The sequence below is a fragment of the Mirounga angustirostris genome, unplaced genomic scaffold (assembly GCF_029215605.1).
Source record: "Mirounga angustirostris isolate CCGP_5_RB_7025 unplaced genomic scaffold, mMirAng1.0.hap1 SCAF_3, whole genome shotgun sequence".
NCBI lineage: Eukaryota > Metazoa > Chordata > Mammalia > Carnivora > Phocidae > Mirounga > Mirounga angustirostris.
This window is the reverse complement of record NW_026991711.1, coordinates 93952351-93970550: the sequence shown is the minus strand read 5'-3', so window position 1 is coordinate 93970550 and position 18200 is coordinate 93952351. Positions and strand designations below refer to the sequence as shown.

At 53.8% G+C, this 18200-nt stretch overlaps 1 long non-coding RNA gene across 1 annotated transcript; it reads right to left on the bottom strand.

The window, feature by feature from the left end:
- Positions 1 to 248: 248 nt before the first annotated feature.
- Positions 249 to 5651, bottom strand: LOC129045638 (uncharacterized). Its single transcript, XR_008505639.2, has 2 exons — positions 5473 to 5651; positions 249 to 3392 (listed from the first exon to the last, which is right to left on the bottom strand). It is a non-coding gene; the product is annotated as an uncharacterized LOC129045638 (long non-coding RNA).
- Positions 5652 to 18200: the final 12549 nt, after the last annotated feature.

Genomic DNA, 18200 nt, shown 5'->3' with positions numbered 1-18200 from the left:
AAGCAGGGTCCTGAAGAGATATTTGTACACTTGTGTTCACAGCAGCATTACTTACAACAGCCAAAACATGGAAACATCCCGAGTGTCCACTGTTGACGTAGAGATCAAATGTCTCTACATAGACAGATATACATACAACGGGATAGTATTCAGCCTTTAAAAAGGAGGACATTCTAGCACATGCTACCATGTGGATGAACCTCGAGGACAATGTGCTAAGTGAAATAAACCAGTCATCACAAGACAAATACTGTGGGATTCCATTTATGTGAGGTACCTAAAGTAGTCAAATTCGGAGAGACAGAACATGGAATGGTAGTTGCCAGGGCTGAGGGCAGCAGGAATGAGGAGCTGTTTAATAGGGACAGAGTTCCAATTTTGCAAGATGAAAAGAGCTCCGGAGGAGGATGGTGGTGGTGCTTGCACAACACTGTGAATGTGCTTGAGACCACCCAACTGTAAACATGGTTAAGGTGCTATATTTTTGGTTATGTATATTTCGCCATAGTTCAAAAAAAAAAAAGGTTTTCTGTCTTGCTAGGCTGCCCCTTTCCTGGTCTTGTGGTTAGAGTGAGCAGGCTTTGGTTGGGACAATTTTTTGTTTGTTTGTGTCCATTGGGGTTTCTGGGTTGTTGACTCTTTTGGTCCAAATCTGGTATATATGAAGCAAAAGAAAAAAAGGCACTTGGCCAATTCACCACTCTCTGGTTCCTCGGGTCCCAAGTTCCCCCAGCCAGCTGACCTTCTTCTCTCCATTCTTCGGAGTCCTCTTATGTTAGTTATATATGTGATGTTCAAGGCTTTTAGTTGTACTCAGAGGGTAGAATAGAAAGAAAGAACATCTACTCCATCTTTCCAGAAATGGGAGTCTTGGTCTGCTGTATTTGTGTTAGATCCCCAGGTAATGCTGACACTCACCAAGAACAGACTACTGAATTGGTACCTGAGTCCCAAGTTCCCAAGGGCAAGGACTGGGTCTTCCTTGTTTATGGTGAACCTCTGAGCTGAGCACCATTGATCCTGGTCAGTCCTCACATAAGGCCCCAAACCTTGTTGTGTCTTCCACATAGACCCTGCCCATCCTCAGTGACGCATGTCTTCAATGATTCACTGGCCCACTCCTTTGGCCATTCATTCTCTGAGCTTTCTCTTGTTTTCCTCAAGCAAGAGTTCAGACTCTCCCCTGAGGCCTCTGGAAGGTTCTTGAAAGTTCCTGAAAGGTCAAGTGCACAGCAGCGATGCCCCTTTTTCCTCCTTCACAAAAAGCCAGCCTCCCCAGGCCCTAGGCTAATTCAGTTCAGTCTTGCTCCTTTCTTCTGGGTCCTCTTGGGGCCTGTTCACACTCCCACATTTCCTGATAGACACATGATGCATCTAGCAGGTGGAAAGCACAACACGGCTCTAGGTTCAGTCCTTGAGGAAGCTCTGGGGAGGGAAGTGGGTCTTCTGTGTTCCAGGCCAGCAGTGAGTGGTCCCTTCGAGTCCTCCCAGTTTTTCAAAGATAGGACTGATTGGCGCTAATTCACAGAGGAGGAATGGAAGCTCAGGGAAGTTAAGTAATCTGCCTAAGGTCACATAGCTCGTGAGTGGCAGGGCCAGGACCAGGACCAGGAGCCAGGTAGCCTGACTTTGGAGCCCAAGCGCTTCTGTCCTCGTCTTGGGGACCCAAAACCTCACCAAGAGTCTGAATGTCAGACCATTATCTGCCCCCAAGGAGCATGCACAGAGCCAGACCTGACCTAAGTCCTCTTAACTGTAACCGCCGTGGTGCCCAGTTCAGGCAACAGGTAGGTACCACGTGACTTGAAATACCAGGAAGAAGAGCAAGAAGGCAGCTGACATCAGATTTTCTGGGGGGCTTACGGGTTTGAAACGCCCAGTTGGGTTCAGAGTTAGAACCACCCTTTCTTCTACAAAGCAGTGAAAAATGGTTTCGTCCGGCTCTTGGATACCATTGCTGAGAAATGATGGTAGCAGATAACGTCCATTCAGCAAACCTCCTGTCTCTGCTGCCTGGCTGGCTTTGGATGTGGCCCAAGAACTGGTGTGCTGTTGGTCTCTGGTCCCAGCCCCAGCCAGTCCTGGCTGCCCTGGGTGAGGCTTTCAGCTGGGCCTGATTCTCGGGACCTGATTTAATACATACCGAGCTGTGTGGGTCTTCTGCGATAAAATAAAAACATTCCCTGGATTTCAGGAACAGTCATCATCCTAGAACTACTAGCAACAAGGACCGTGGCAGCTTCAGCCCACCTTCACTGTGGCCTACCCCGTCCCAGGCCACTTGGCTGTCAGCAGGCTGGGTCTGGGAGGTAAGCACTGTTACCACCCCGCCCGTTTTACAGATGGCAAAAGTAGAGGCAAAGAGCGACTTCAGAGTGACCCTGTTTTTGTGAAGTACTTCCCGAAAACTTAGGTCCTTCTCTTAGTGTGAACTGTACCCGGGAGAGTAGCCAGCACAGAGCTAGTCATAGCTAGGTACTCAACACCAATACTGGTTGAATGAATGAAGGAGGAATTTCTCGTTTCTTCATCATGAGGAGCTTCTATCTTTGAGGCCATTTATTTCAATTTCCCACTCAGTGTGGGAACCCCTTCTGTAACCTTCCTGATGGATGGTCATCCACCTTGAATACCCCCAGGGATGGGGAGTTTACTCCCTCCAGGGACAGCTCTTCTCATCTTTGGACAGCTATAAATCAGAAGAGGCCTGCTCCTTCTCGAAGTTTTCTCATTTGGGGATTTGGGGGAGGCTGACCTGGGTGTCGGGGTCTAAGACCCAGCCACAGGGGGATAACTGAAGGAAGGGTTGCATCTGCTCAGTCTGGGGAAGAGAAGTCGGTAGCGAGGTGAGGGGAGGCCTCAGTTCTTTTCAAGTCACTGCAGATACAAAAGAAGAAATAGCCAGAGCAGCAAATAATTCCCGTGGTGCTGGGCACTGAGTGAAAAGCTTTCCTTGTGTCATCTCACTTGGACCCATAACAATCTTCTGCAGTGACTCTTATTATCCCTGCTTTACAGATAAGGGAACTGAGGCACAGGAAGGGTAAATCACGCGGGCCATGTATCTCAGCTGGTAAGGGGAGCGGCTGGTATGCAAACCCCAGTGGGTCTGATCTGAGCCCGCCCTCCCACCCCCGACAGGCATGTGGGACGCACAGCGCTGGGCGCCCGGAATCTGGTTGACACGTAGAAGCTGCGGGAAGACAGGCAAGTGTCTGGGTAACTGAAGCACTTTCCAGAAGTCAGAAACGTTGGGCCGATGGAATTAGCTGCCTCGTAAGGTGGTGGGCACCAAGGTGGCTGAATGGTCCAGGAGGATCCACATCACGAAAAAAGTCCTTGGACCACGTTTATCCAGTTGAATCCAATTAAAAACCGATCGCTAGGACAGGCTTTGAAAGAAAAAAAGGGAAAGTAAGGAAGGAGTGGTGTTTGCAGTGTATCTCTGAAGCTAGAAACTTCTTCTCTGGCATCTGCATCTGAGTGTCTCCCCAAATACTAGGACTCCTGAAAAACCAGGGTCCTTGGGGGCTGGTCTTAAAAAGGGGAGAAAGGGTTGATGGAAGGCCTGGGTTTCCTCAAGCAAAAGACCCATTCCCTCAAATGCCCATCTATATGGTAAGACGAGCCTCAGAGAAAGCCAGTCACTTGCCCAGGGCCGCACAGCTGATACACAGCTCAGCTGGGGGACCTGGGAGGGACAGCTCCGTGGTTGGAGGGGGCGGGGAGCTTGCCCTCATTCAAGCTGGGAAGCCTCAGAGGAGGTGCTGAGCTCGGTAGTGGTATCCCCTCTCCCTCCGGGTCACCAGGGACTGGCTCTGGACCCTGGAATCGTGTGGTGAGAACATGTTGGCCCCCAGTTTCTTTCCTGCTGGTGCATATTAGGCTCAGGGCTGGTTGAGAGCCGGTGCCTGGCTGGGAGTGGGGGGTTGGGCACGTGTCTGGTCCACTGCCACCCTTGAGAGACCAAGCCGAGGTCCAGGCGGCGCCCGGTCTCATCCTGGAGGCAGTTCTGTGGTTGGTAGACGCCTCTCTGTCAGGCCAGGGCTCTGGGCCTTTTTCCACCCGGCCTTCTTTCAGCTCTTCCTGTACTTTCGGAGAGTAATCAGATTATTCTACGCCGTGGCTCTGTGCCCTGCAGGCTGGAGACTGACCTGGCATCTGGATGGCGGGGAGGATGAGTCGTCTCCTGGGACAGGCCAAGGGCAGGGCGGCCCGGGAGAGGGAGGCCGGAAGGGGGACATGATCGAAGGGTGTTGGCGGCATCAAGCACGGCCCAGCTCCTGTTCACTCGGGACCCGTCCATCCAGGAGACTCAGGCAGGGCAGGGTTGAGGCCCCATGGGTGTCATTTCACAGGCCAGGAGGCTGCGTCACTTGCCTGAGGTTGGGCTTCTGGTGAGTGACAGGCTGGGAACCGGACGCGGTCACAACGCTCCGAGGCCTGTGGTCTTATGGCCTCACCACAGTGCCTCTTCCCATGGCAGGACACTGCCTGGAGCTTTGCCACTGGGCCCAGGGTGCCTGCTCGCTCCGCCTCTCCGGCCCCCTGAGTGTCAGAGGTGGGCATGGGGTTCAAGCGGCCCCCTCCTTCCCAGAAGGGCTGTTCACCCTCCTCCATCTGCTCCTCCTAAATGGAGGCCTGTGCCCTCCCCAGACATCCCTTCTGTCACAGGGGAAGGGCCCATGGAGAGCACCTTATGTCTTGTTTGATGAACCAAAGAAGCTGCAGCCCAGAGAGGGCAAGTGGCTTGCCTGGGACCACAGAGCAAACTGGGGGCAGAGCCTGTCTGGAACTTGGGCATCCTGACTCCCAGGCACACACCTGGGACCCGGGCGTCCACACTTCCCTTCTGAAGATGATACCTTGTCACATAAATGTCAGACGGAGCAGGCACAACCATGACCAGCCCTGTCCAGCTGTTTAAATATTCCAAGCATCTGTAAAACTGAACAGTTTAGTGGTGAAGGTGGTTATATGGCTCCCAAGTGCCCCCCCAATCCACCAGAGATACCGAGTCTAGAAATCACGTTCCACTAATTCTCTTGCCTCCCGCTCCCCCCACCCCATCTGAAGAGTGAGGCTTTTAGACTAGCGGCCCTGCTTTCCTTCCAGCGGACACCTCCTGGAATGCCAGGGGCACTCTTCTGTTTGGCGGGGGTGGGGGGGGTGGGGGTGGGGAGGCTGCCGCCAGCCTCAGTTTCCCCATCTGTGACAGTAGCTGCATGCCCAGCTGGCTGGACTCATCAAGGGACCCACACGGAGAGGCAAGCGCAGAGAGGGCTGTGGAGGCGAACCAGCAACTGTCCGAGCCCTTCGTCCCCGCTTAAACTGCAGCAGGCGACCTGCACGCCAGCCAGGGCCTCTCATTTCCTTTGAGTAAGCGCTCTCCCTGCGAGAGGGAGCCACGGACCTCAAAGGCCGGCCCACAAAGGGGCCCTGACATCGTGGGGAACAATGTCGCCTGTTTACCTGACAGATTGTCCGCTTTCTTTTCATCTCCGAGGAAAAGAGCTCCCGCTGGGAGCCGCTAATCCCAGAGTAAACAGATGACCTCGTGGTGCTTTTCTTCCGGAGGTGGGGTGCAGAGCAAGCGCCCCAACTGTGCAAACAGATACCGGAGGCCTCCTGCGCCTGCGGGGGCGTGGCCCCGGGGCCCGGGCGGGAGGGGCCGTTCGCTCGAGCCCGCCCTCTTTCTCCCTTTGTGGTTGCGCAGTGAATGGGGAGAAGCTCAAAGGCAGGGGCAAGAAAGGTCAAAGCCAATTTGCAGGGCCAAGCGTTGCGGGGAGGAGAGAAAGGGCCAGACCAGGCGTTTCGGGAGGCCTGACCTTCACCTGGATACAACCCCTGTGGCCTGTCCCCAGCTCTTCTGTGGACACTGCCCCTGGCAGAGCTGGCTCGGTGTCCTGGCTGTGTGGCGGGGTGGCCGGCAGCTGCGCTTCTCTGAGGCTCAGGTTCCCCATCTGGAAAGCAGGCATGAAGACACCCATCTCTTAGGCCTGTTGCAATATACTGCCGTGTGCTCTCAAGAAGTGGTAGTGACTTATGATTAGGGGGGAAGGAGGCCAGTCTGGAAGCTGCAACCAGATGCCAACCGAGTGGGGAAGGTATTCGGGGAGGGGGCAGGCAGAGCCAGGACAAAGGCACTCAGTTGGGAATGAATAGCGCTTGTATGCGAGACAGCAAATAAAACAGCCTCTGAAATAACATGTCACATTGTGGGGTTATCTCGGGGAGGGGACCCAAATTCTCCCACTTCCTAGGGGTGTGACCTTGGGAGACCTATTTGGCCCCTCTGTCCTTCGGCTTCCTCCTTTATAAATGGGTAAAAGTCCTGTATCAAAGGGTTCTCCCTAAATGAAAGGGACCTAGTACATAGTAGATACTCAGTAAACATTAGTTCCTAGGCCTTATTAAGGGCAGGCTCTTTATTCCCTGCAAGGAGCTGGGGGGATCTGGAAGAGTCAAAGACGTGGGAGCCCGGTCTCACCTTCTCTGGATGCTGCCAGAGGCAGCCCTTTCCCTTGGGCAGTGGGGAGCTGGGTGCGCCTTCACAGGGTGAGCCCTGGGTGCCCAGCAGGTGCCTTCCCACCCACCCTCTCCTTGGCCGCACTGCTAGGCAGTGTGTGTCTCATCTCGGCATTCAGGGCTTCCGTGACTCCCAGCCCCTCTTTGGGGTAGAGCAGGTGGCAGGTGCCTAGCTGAAGTGTCTTCCAGGACTCCTCAGCTTTCCTTCTTAAAGGGAAGCAATGAACAAGAAGGAAGGACAGGAAAGGGTTGTAATATTTGATGAACGTCTTAAAGCAAGCTTGTAGGTATCAGAAATGCCTTTGGCTTCACTGAACAGCAAACCCACTGACTGTAGCTTAAACAAACGGAGTTTTATTTTTCTAACAAATTAAGAATTCTGGACGTGGGTGGTTTCTGGTCTTGGTCAGCTGCGGGTGATGCCAGCAAGGACTGGGCTCTTTCCAGCTTTCCACAATCCTCAGCACATAAAATCCTACTGATCACCTCAAGGTGGCAAGACGGCTGCTTCGGCTCCATCAGGAAAGTAGAGGGTCTCCCGGGAGCGCTCTGCTGGCGTCTCATTGGCCAGAAGCGGGTCACGTGGCCACTCCTGGAAGCAAGGGATGCTGGGAATACAAATTCCTGAGCGTACTTTCCCCGCCGCCAACCGGGTCGGGTTGCGGTGTGGGGCGAGGGGACAGGTGTCCAACCATAGGATCAGTTGCCTGCCAGAGGAGATAGTGCTCCTCACATCGCAGTCTTACCGACGGCAAGCCGGTGCCAAGGGCAGAGAAATGCTTTACTCAATAAGCACTTTGATTGATTTACTTTGACATTCTGGGCCAGCAACCAAAGATGCAGAGATAAAAGCCGCTCCCTTGCCTTTTGGAGACAGAAGGAGAATAATAATAGCAATAGTAACAATATAATAGCTAAAATTCACTGACCACGTACCAAGTGCCAAGTGCTTGCTGGGCACTTTCTAGACTTTATCTTGTTTCTCGCTCATTCCAACCTCAAGCAACAGGCATGATCCTACCTGCCGTTGGGGAACCTGAGGCTCAGCGAGGCCCATAACAGGCCAGCCTTCCCTCCACGGCACACAAGGTGGTGGACGGAAGAGCCCACGTATGAACCAGGCTCTCGGGCAACCCACGGGAAGAGGGAGACCCGGTTAAGTTTCTGGAGGTGGGGCAATGTGTGTGGGGTCTGGAAGCGTCAGTTGGAATTCCACAGTCAGACAAGGTGGGGAAGTTGCCCCAGGTGAGGTAAGATATCCACAAGGATGCATTAGGAGCGACGTTGGCAAAATCTGAGGCACCTCTAGGGGCTGTCCCCCCACGCTTTCCCAGAAACTTGTTTCTTTAAAAGGAGCGTAGAAAATAAAATTATACTTTTAAAATCAATGAGTGGCATGAGTAATCAAAGAAATGCAATAATATTGAAAATAACATCCTTTAATTTAGAAAATTGTCGAAGATTAAAAGAAAAAACAAACCAGCCTTAGACTTGATGCTGATGATGGGGCAGTGAAAAAGGAAATGCTTGGGGTGCCTGGGTGGCTCAGTCCGTTAAGCATTGGCTCAGGTCATGATCCCAGGGTCCTGGGATCGAGTCCCGCGTCAGACTCCCCGCGCAGCGGAGAACCTGCTTCTCCCTCTGCCTGGCGGTTCCCCTGGTTGTGCTCACTCTCTCTCTCTGTTAAATAAATAAAATCTTAAAAAAAAAAAAAAAAGAGGAAATGCAGGCACACAGTTAGGGGGAAGGAGAATTGGTGTAAACCTTTAGAAAAGCAACTTGAAAAATATTCTTTAAAACGTGCTGATCTTTTGGCTTGATTTCTAGAAATATATGCTGAAGAAATGACGAAAGTAGACAGATAACGGCAAAAGACATAATTTTTTGAAATAGGATTTTGGGTTTTCTCCCTTGTATTTTCCCCTCTCAGTGTCCCCAGGTGTGTAGCCAGACCCCCTCCCGACTCCCGAATCCCAGGGGGCATTTGTAGGCCCCAACTGGAAGCTGCTTGAAGGCAACATTTTTTCCTGTTTTTGTTTTGTTTTGTTTTGTTTTGTTGTTTTTGTAAAAAAGAAAGCTCAAGAGAGAAAACACGCAGGCAGTCACAGTAAAACAGTGGGAGGAATTGTAAGAAGGAAGGGGGAAGATTCCTAGCACCTGCAAAGGGGCCCCAAGTCCCAGAGGTGGGAACTTGGCCCCCTACATAGCCACACCTTAGGACATCGCTGTGATTTTCCAAAGCTCACTGTCCAGGAAAACTGAAGTCACAGCCATACCCTAGTGTCCTGAGCCTCCAACCAGGCATAGAGCAGCAGCCACTGGATATCAAAGAGCATGCCCTCTGGGAGGATGGGTATTTGTACAAACCCCAGGACCTTTGCATGGCCCTAGCAGACAGGGAGTTCTCAAAACGACTGAGGCCTCCAGTGGAATTTAAAGAAAACCGAATGTGACATTCTCACCTATCTACATTCACGAGAAAAAAATGTTTTTAAAGGTAATTGGATATAAAGTTATTATCTTGTTTTGATTTTTTTGAACTATTAGTTAAATATTTTCCATAGGAAGATACCAAAGTCCCCTGCCCTGTGTTCCCTGACCTCCAGGCACATACCTTTACTGTTGCACCAACCTTGCTGGGAGGGTCATTATCTATATTTAGTGCCTCACTGTTCTTTGAGGTTCTCAGGTCCTAGAGACTCATCAAGACGTTGTCTTGTTTACCTCCATATCCCCTGTGCTTGCACAATGCCTGGAGAACACTCAGGGAATGATCAAGTACATGAATGAATGAATGAATGAACGAATGAATGAACGAACAAACAGGTGTCTGGTATCTGGGATAAAGGGCCTGGCGAGGCCCATCCCTGTTGTCCCCACATAGACACTCCTGGCAGCCCTAAGGGCTGTGCGCTCAGCAACAGAGTTGACTGCAAGCACATACTCGGGGAGTGTAAACAGCCCTCCTCCGGGCCAAGGCCGACTGGCAGACTTGCGGGCAGCTTGCACAATCTTGTGGGCTGCTGTGATTCTCATTTTTGGGGCATGGAGTCATCTCTGCCATGGGCCTCTCCCTCCTTGCCCTGGATTGTCTCTTGGCAACAGAAAAGGAACTGTATGTCTGTTGTCAGTGGGAAGAAGTTCAGAACCCCCATCCCTCCAGGAAGCCGGTCCTGATTAACTAGATCTGCGCAAGGACCCCAGGAGGCTGGAGCTGAAAGGGAGCTTGGAGGTCACCCAGACGGACCTCTTGGCTTTACAGATAAAGGACCTGAGACCTTAAGAGGTGGGGACACTGAGCTGACTGCAATTGTGGCAAAGCTTGGCATGGAGCTGGGTGTCCTGGGATGGCAGCTGGTTTCAGAACCCGCCAAACAGGGCTGTAAATTCCTGCCCAGCCACGGTGCAGCCGTGTGCACTTGGATCAGGGATGTGTCCTTCCTCGCACCCCATCTCCTCGTCTCCGTGGCGCTGCTCGCAAGGTTGTTGGGGACCCCCTGCTCTGATGGTACCTAGCACAGTACCCAGCTCAGACTAGCGCCTTCTGTCTCCTGCCTCCTCCCACGCTTGCAACCATGGGGTACTCCCACTCACCATTCCTCCAAGTCTGGGCGTGAAGTGCCCAGGCTTCCCCCCGAACCCTCCACTGCCAGGCGGTTCGCTCCCGATTGACTGCACCTGCTGAGATTGCCTCTCGATTCGATTTGTTAGCGTCTGCCTACTTTCTCTCTTGCTTTTTCTGTTTTCACACACCTCCTGATCTTGTCAAATCCATTCATACCTTCCTTTCTCTCTCCCTTCCTGCAAACTTTCCCAGGCCTTTGCTATGCGCCAGGCACCTGCTGGGCACAGAGGCTCACGGCCGCCTCCTGCCCTTTCAGAGCTCATCTGCAGCTCCAGAGGGGCTGTGTGAGCAAGGCCAAGACAGGAGAGGAGCGCTGACTGGCAAGGGTGATGCTGGGTGTCCACGAAATCCTGTGTCCCAGCTCTTGTCAAAAGCGCTCAGGATTTGGGAACTATTCGTGACTGCAACATACCCCAGGCTTTTCTTACCGTGGGAGCTCTGCGGAGGCCCTTGCTTCACCGAGGGGAGGCAATGATTAAGCCTTCAGAAGACAGATAGGCCCTGAACAGCTTGAGCAAAGGCCTGGAGGGGTTGGAGTCTTTCGGGCTGGCTAGAGGTGCATGGTGGGAGCGGAGGCTGGCTGCAACGTTTAGGGGAAAACGGGGAGCAGGGCACTGTCGTGACTCTGGCCATCCTGTCTCCTGCAGCTGGGCTCCAACAGGCTGAGTGTGTACCTGGTGTGCCTGCTGGGCTCATGCATGCACATGCATGGGTGTGCTTGAGAGGCCTCTCTCCCTGGGCCCAGCTACACACGTGACGGTGGGTGTGTGCCGCCAGGGGTCTGGGTAGAGCTGTAGCTCCAGGGGGGTCGGGGACAAACGAAGGGGTCAGGCTGTGGGCAGGGGCTCCGGTGCAGAGGAAGTGAATAAAAAGTGTGCGGTGAGGAGGACGGTGTGTGAGTGTATCGAGTGAACAGAGAGACTTTTCAAATCCTCAGGGACCGAAAAGCTGTGGGGGACACGGGGGTGGCTCATAAGGTGAGGCGTCCCCCGCGGTGCCCGCCTTTCGCGCCGTACGTGCAGTGATTCAGTAACCTGGGCCCTCTCCAGGGGTGACTGATTGCTGAAACGAGCGTGGGTCTTTCTCGAGGGGCCAGCGCGAGCCAGAGAACACCCTATCACGTCAGTCCCACCGCGGGCCAGGTTTGCATGCTGTGTTTATTGCCCGCATTACTCACTATTTTGTTACCTGAAATACATTTAGTTCCTATTAATAAGGAGCACTGTAGGGCATAGATTTCATCATTAGCATTAAATTGCTTTACTGCAGTTTGCAAAGCAGCTGCCCGTGATGTATGACGCACCCGCTGAAGCCGGGGCCTTCACACATGAGCCGCTCGCCTGCATTGTACAGTGGGGTGTGTAGTCAGAGGCAACGTGCTTTCCTGCACGCTTATAGCAGCGCGCGAAGGTGACTTTTGCTTGCTTGGCCCATCTGCGGGGTGCTGCCGTGCCCCCAGCTGGTGTGACACCCTAGGCCGGCGACAGAAGTGTGGCTTCCTGAGAGTCTTCTACGGGCCAGGTGCACAGCTAAGGGCTTTTGAGGCTCTTGTCTCAGTGAACCCCAAGGCCCCCCATGGGGAGGGGCTGCAATCCTCATGTCACAGGTGAAGAGACAGAGGTTCACAGAGGACCTGCCTGCGGTGCACTGTGGGGCCACCCTTAAACCCTGCCAACCTCACAGGCCCCTTTAAGATCGGGTGAGATGATGTTTTCTGCTGAGAGGCCGCAGGAAGATTACTCATTCTTTTTTTAATTTTCTTTTGTAATACTGTTTGTATCTTCATTAATGGCTGGAAGAGGCTCCCCTGCATTTGCTGCCCGCACCGGCCCCCTCGGAGCCAGGTTAGTAAGAAATGACATCACAGCCCGAGAGGCCGAGTGGTCAGGGGCCCTGCTGGAAATGCTCTCCTCCCGCCCACCAGGCGCACACAGTGCCTTCGCAAAAACAATTCCCTATTTGGCAAAGGGCAGTGTTTGCCCTGGGATGGGACCTTTGCAGCCCTGCGCCAGGCCCTGTTTATTCTGGCACAGAGCACAGGGATGTCCAAGCCCTCCACGTTTGCTGAACTTCCTGGATTTCTTATCGTGCAGCCGGCCCTGCCAGGGAACAGGTGGAGGGCTGATCGGTGCCCAAGGGACCAAGAGAGGATATTGAGCAGTGCCAAAAATGCTTCTCCTCACCCCCAAGGGAGAAGCAGCACTGGGCAGGGCCGCTGAGGGCTGGTGGGGGCAAGGCAGAAGGAGCTGGACAGATGTATAGGTAAAGCATTCCCTCTCCTTAACCTGGCCTGGGCTTACATCCCCGCTCCTGAGTTCTCTGCTCTGTTCAGCCTAGTCTCCTCACTTTCTCTGTACAGGTCTTGCCTTGGCCAGCCTCCATACCTTTGCCTGGGCCATGCCTGCCACTTGGAATTTTCTCTCTTCCAAGTCTCCAGTTGAAAGCCCGCTTGGTCAGTAGGATAAAGGAATGATTGAATCCCAAATCGTTCTGAGGGTGGGACTGGGTAAGTGAAAGACTGCTTCCCACACCATACTTTTCTGCACATTTCCATTCCCTTAGGCTCCCTGACCCTCCGGGGCTCATCAGGATGTTTGCCCGGGGTTGCCAAAATGAACCCCCAGGGAGCCCTACGGAGACACAGGAGAACTTGTCTCTGCCCCATCAGGAAGTCACACAGCACAACAGCTAGAGAAGGCTGGGCTAGGAGTCTGGGGTGATGGGTGGGCATAGGGGAAGGGGTTCTAGGCTCAGGAGTCAGCCAACCAGAGTCAAGTCCTAACTCCCAGGCTTCTAGCTCCAGGCCTGAGGAGGTAGCTCCACGCTTCCTGTGCCAGCGGAGAAAGAATATAATGGCAGCTCCTTGCTTGGGAGATTGAACTACAGTGAGAGGTCGATGAAGCACCTTGAGCAGGATGGGCATGTTTTATCAGCCCCTTTTGTCCCTCAAAGAGGATTTCAGACAAATGGTTGACCTCTGACCGCCTTTGTACCTTAATTGCGCTATTCCTTGACTGCCTCCTACGAAGCTCCTTATTTGGCAACAAACATGTGAGTTGCCGTCCTTCATCCTCGTGGCAGATGAGGGGACTCGGCAAGCTGGGGCTGTGGTCCAAGGACACGTAGCCTATAGGTGGTGGAGCAAGGGTTCAACGCCAGCTGGCTTGACTCGAAATGTGCTCCTTCCTCTCTGTGACTTCTGCCCCAGCCCCTCGTGCCCACCAGTGGCTCAGGGGCCTCCTGGGTCTGGGTGCCCAGGCAGGAGAGGCAGCTGTCAATGTGCATGAGCTCAGGGAGGGCCTAGGGTCCCCTCGTCAGACCCCCTCGTTTGCCACACGCCCCAAACTCCCACCATTACTCATGCTGCTGTGGTTCCTGTCGTGTGGTGGCAAGACCCGTGATGCAGTGCAATCCACTCTCTGCCTCTGGTGACAGGACATGCTGGCACCTGGTGTCTGAGGAAGGGGTCCCAAGCCAGTGAGTCTCTGGTGGGGGCAGCAGCTTCAGCTTGGGTCCTAGGGCGCCTACCTTGGGAGGCAGGGCTTGTCATCAAGGGGAGAAAAGGCTTTACCAAGGAGAGCAGAGAGAAGGAGAGAATGGCCTTGAGTTTCTCCTACAAGCAGGCACTGCCTTTGTGTATGCAGTCTCATTCAGCTCTCTCAACCTTGTTAGGGAGCACCCACTTTGGCCCCCGTTTGATAGAAGAGGAAAAGAGCACAGAGAAGTTAAGCGATTTGCCCAAGGCCACACAGTTAACACGGCAGGGTCAGGGTTCAATGCAGGCCTGTGACAGCTTTCTAATTTCGCCAGGGCATAGTTCCCCATACTGGGGATGTGGTTACGGGAAGGGGCTGTTGTCTTCAGGCAGAGCTAGCTGGCCTGGGTAGAAGAGAGGTTTCCAGGGAGGAGCCATTGGCGCCTCCATCAGGGCTCCGGCCCTGGCATCTCCTGCTGCCCGCCCGGAAGGGCCAGAAGCCTGGAGGTGCTTCAGCACGGTTAGTCATCCCAGGTGAGCGGCAAGCAGGCACCCCTCGGGAGGTTTGCCTACACCCCCCACACCTGAGATCCTGAGATGAGTACTGCATCTGGCCTCAGCCCCGAGCTCGGCGCCCAGGCGCATTACTCACTTCCTTCCGGGGACCTCTGTGGGAGGGGGGCGCTGCTGTGGGTCATCGCGGAGAGCAGGCGGGTGTCACCGAATCACTCACGTCCCCTCACTGGACCCCACAGGGGCCCAAGGTGAGCCAGGACAGCAGCCTGAGCCTGGGGGACCTCTGCCAGAAATATATGTTACACGAAAATTACAGTGATTTGGCTCCATGTTGAAGGTCAATTACGGTCTTTAGAGGAAACGGAGGTAAAACAGTGAAGTACAACAACGAGAAACAATCTAGCCAGAGACAACCACGGGGTACTCTCGTCCCCGCCCTTCACACATGTGGATTTGATGGTTTGTGTGGCTGTCTTGTCACCTTCACTGGGTCCTGAGTGTCCCCGGGGCTTCCCCGAACCGTTCGTTTACCTGTTCTTGCCTTTGGAGGGAGGCGGTGTGACTTGGTTTTCCAGATGCACAAGTTGAAGTGTCAAGAGGTTGACAGAGCCAGGCTCACACGTGGTTAAGAAAAAAGGCAGAGAGGGGTTCTGACTGCAGAGTCCACGTTCTCAGTGAGTACCGTAGATGCTGTTAGGGGGCCGTGTCTTCTCCCCAGCATCTCGTCGGAAGCACGTCCCCCCACCCCGATGAGAAGTTCAGTGCCAACAGCAGGTGTAGTGACTGCATGGTATCCCATGAAGTGCACGTATACCACCCTCTCCTGGGGCTGGACACCTCCCAAGGGGTGCCTGCTTGCCGCTCAAATTTGTCACCGTTATAAGCACGCTACCACGAACTGCTTCGGGTTATGGCGATTTCCCTGGGCAGCACTTACCGCGGAATCTGAGCGGCCCGGCTGCAGCCCGGCCCCGCTGGGCAGAGATGAGCCAGCTACCTCAGAGGCTCCATGTGGCCCAGCGTGGAGCCCCATGCTGATGACTCACGGGAGGTAGAACACACAGCTGAGCCTTCCTAGGGGGCGCAGGTGGGGAACCCTCTGCTGTACCTCCGGCCTGTTTCAAGGTGATAAAAGCTGAGTCTCCGAGAGGCAAAGTCACTTACCCAAGGCCACACAGCTTGGGCCCAAACCCGAGAAACATAGCATCCCACACAGGGTTTGCAAAGCACCAGCCCCTAATTCTTCAGCAATTCTAGTTAACTTTCCCCAACAGCTCAGCGTCCGTGGGTGCCAACGTACTTCCTGAAGCATCTCTGGGAGGTTTTCACAGAGCCTGGGTTTTGGCTCGGTCCTCACTCCTGCCGGCCTCCCTCTAAACTATATTTTAGACTCTGCCCACTTCTCCCCATCGCCTCTTGCCTGGACTGGTGCAGTAGCCTCTGGAGGTTTTGCCTCTGGTAGGCTCATACTGAGCCCACTCTTACCTTTTCTCCACTCAGCCATTAGAATGATCTTTTAAGGACCCAAATCCCACCAAGTGGCTCCCCTGTTCCAGCTTCCAAGGGATTCCCACCTGGGTGTGAGGTCACTCACCTGGAAACCTGTGTGATGAATTTGATTCAGTGCCTGCCCTAAGCTAGGCACAGTGCTAGACACTATGGGAACAGTGAACTGGACACAGAACTTAAGAGGCCTGTCTCCTCCATCCCCTACCTCCCTCCCCAACACTGTCCGATCCCTTCCTGGGTGCCCCCTGGGCCCCAGGCCTCCCTTCCCTCATGCAGGCAGGCAGAACCTTTATCTAGAACCTTTATCTAGAACAATCTTGCCCTGCCCCCAACATTCTGGCTGCCTCCCTTCTTCCCCAGAGACTCTCCTCACACACAGGCAGGCGCTGTCTCTCTCACTTTGTCTATTAGTCTTCCTAAGCATCCTCCCCCTCCTCGAAACACACACACACCGCAGCTTCCCCAAAGAAATTCCCAGTTCAGGAGCTCTCAAGGTTACGGGGGAAAGGGGGGATGGATAGGGGAATGAATTTATAGCCCCTTGAGCATGTTTTTGTGTGCATAATAAATATTTTCACATTCATTAAAAAACAAGTCCAACATGTGAATTGTGCAAGACTGTTGAATCTCAGATCTGTACCTCTGAAACAAATAATGCAATATATGTTAAGAAAAAAAAAAAAGAAGAAGATAGCAGGAGGGGAATAATGAAGGGGGGGAGATCGGAGGGAGAGACGAACCATGAGAGACGATAGACTCTGAAAAACAAACCGAGGGTTCTAGAGGGGAGGGGGGTGGGGGATGGGCTAGCCACTTGGTGGGATTTGGGTCCTTAAAAGATCATTCTAATGGCTGAGTGGAGAAAAGGTAAGAGTGGGCTCAGTATGAGCCTACCAGAGGCAAAACCTCCAGAGGCTACTGCACCAGTCCAGGCAAGAGGCGATGGGGAGAAGTGGGCAGAGTCTAAAATATAGTTTAGAGGGAGGCCAGCAGGAGGGGAGGGTGGTGGGGGATGGGTATTAAAGAGGGCACGTTCTGCATGGAGCACTGGGTGTTATGCACAAACAATGAATCATGGAACACTACTTCTAAAATTAATGATGTAATGTATGGGGATTAACATAACAATAAAAAAAAAACCAAGTCCAACAAAGACATTGCACTCAATAAGAGTTACAGGATATCGGCTATTATCATAAGTAAGTAATAGTTGTTGGTTTCCAAGGCTCTCCCCTACCTGGCTGGAAACCCTTCCGGATCTCCTTCCTCATGATTTCAGTAAGACCTTTATCAACTACCTGGTGAGCCGAGAGGCCTTTTCCTCCTGTGCTCCAGTGATCCCAGAGACACGCTCAGGGAGACCTCCCGGTGGAAAGGCTCGAAGGCCTCGTCCTGTGGCCAGGGCCTGGCCCTCTGCAGGTGGGGTGGTGGTTCAGCCGGCCACCTCCCTCCGTCTGGCCGCTGTCCCTTTCTTTGCTGGCTGCCAACCTGTGCAACAGCATCTCTCTGTGGACCCCTGCCCCTTTCCGATGCCCACGCAAGGCGAGTTACGCGGCCCGACTCCTCTTGCTGTCCCCACCGGGCTTCGCGAGGCCTTGGTGCCAAGAGCTCTTCAGCTGGGCCACTGTTTCCTCTATGAAAATTCCCACCCTCTGATTTCATCTCTTCACTGATGTCTTCGACAGGGGAGTACAGACAAGCTGGGCTGCAGTTAAGCCCAGGTGGTGGGAACATGAGACAGGGCGGGATCCCCACCGACACCTGCCTGTCTGCAAACTTCCAGGCCTGCCCAGGCTCCAGGATGGAGATGCAATCCCTCGGGACAGGAAGAAATCGGCCTGAAGACAGCAAAACAAGTTTTCCTGGTTTGAAAACCATGAGTTCCAGAATAATGAAGTTAACGAAAAGCTGGGGTGAGTGCGAGGGGCACACGTGACCATGTGTGACCAGCTGCTTGCGCCGGCGAGGCTCGGGTAGCTGCCTACTGGATGCCAGCCCCAGGCTGGGCACTGTGAGGACCAGACATGGTCTCCGCTTGCAAGAGACTTAGGGGCTGGAGGGCCTGGCGCAAGCCGGGGCCTGGACAAAGCGCTCCTGCTCAGCTTTCTGCTGATGAGTTGAGTAGCACTGAACATTACCTGTGGGGAACTGTTCTTCCCAGCCCCAGCGGGGACTGGGGATTCCTCCTTTGGGAGGAGCCTGACTGCTCTTGGGAAGCCATTTCTCTTCTTGCCAAAGGCAGAAATGAGGTCTCTCTTTGCCACCCTGAAACTCTGCGTTTGACCCATACGAAGGCACTGGGCATTCCAGCCAGGCAGGCCCCCAGGCCTGAGGCCTGTCTGAGATGGGGCCCCCTCCTTCTGCACCCAGGAGCTTGATGCTCCTCACCCACCTTCCGGATCGCAGGCCATGGGTGAACCTAGAAGCGGGGGTGATGCTACAGAAGTCAGATATTCTGCAGTGACCCCAAGCGAGGCCAGGCTTCCAGGTAGGGCAGCGAGGCACTTGAGAGGAAGCTCAGCGCAGGTGCGGGAGGGAGGGCAGGGG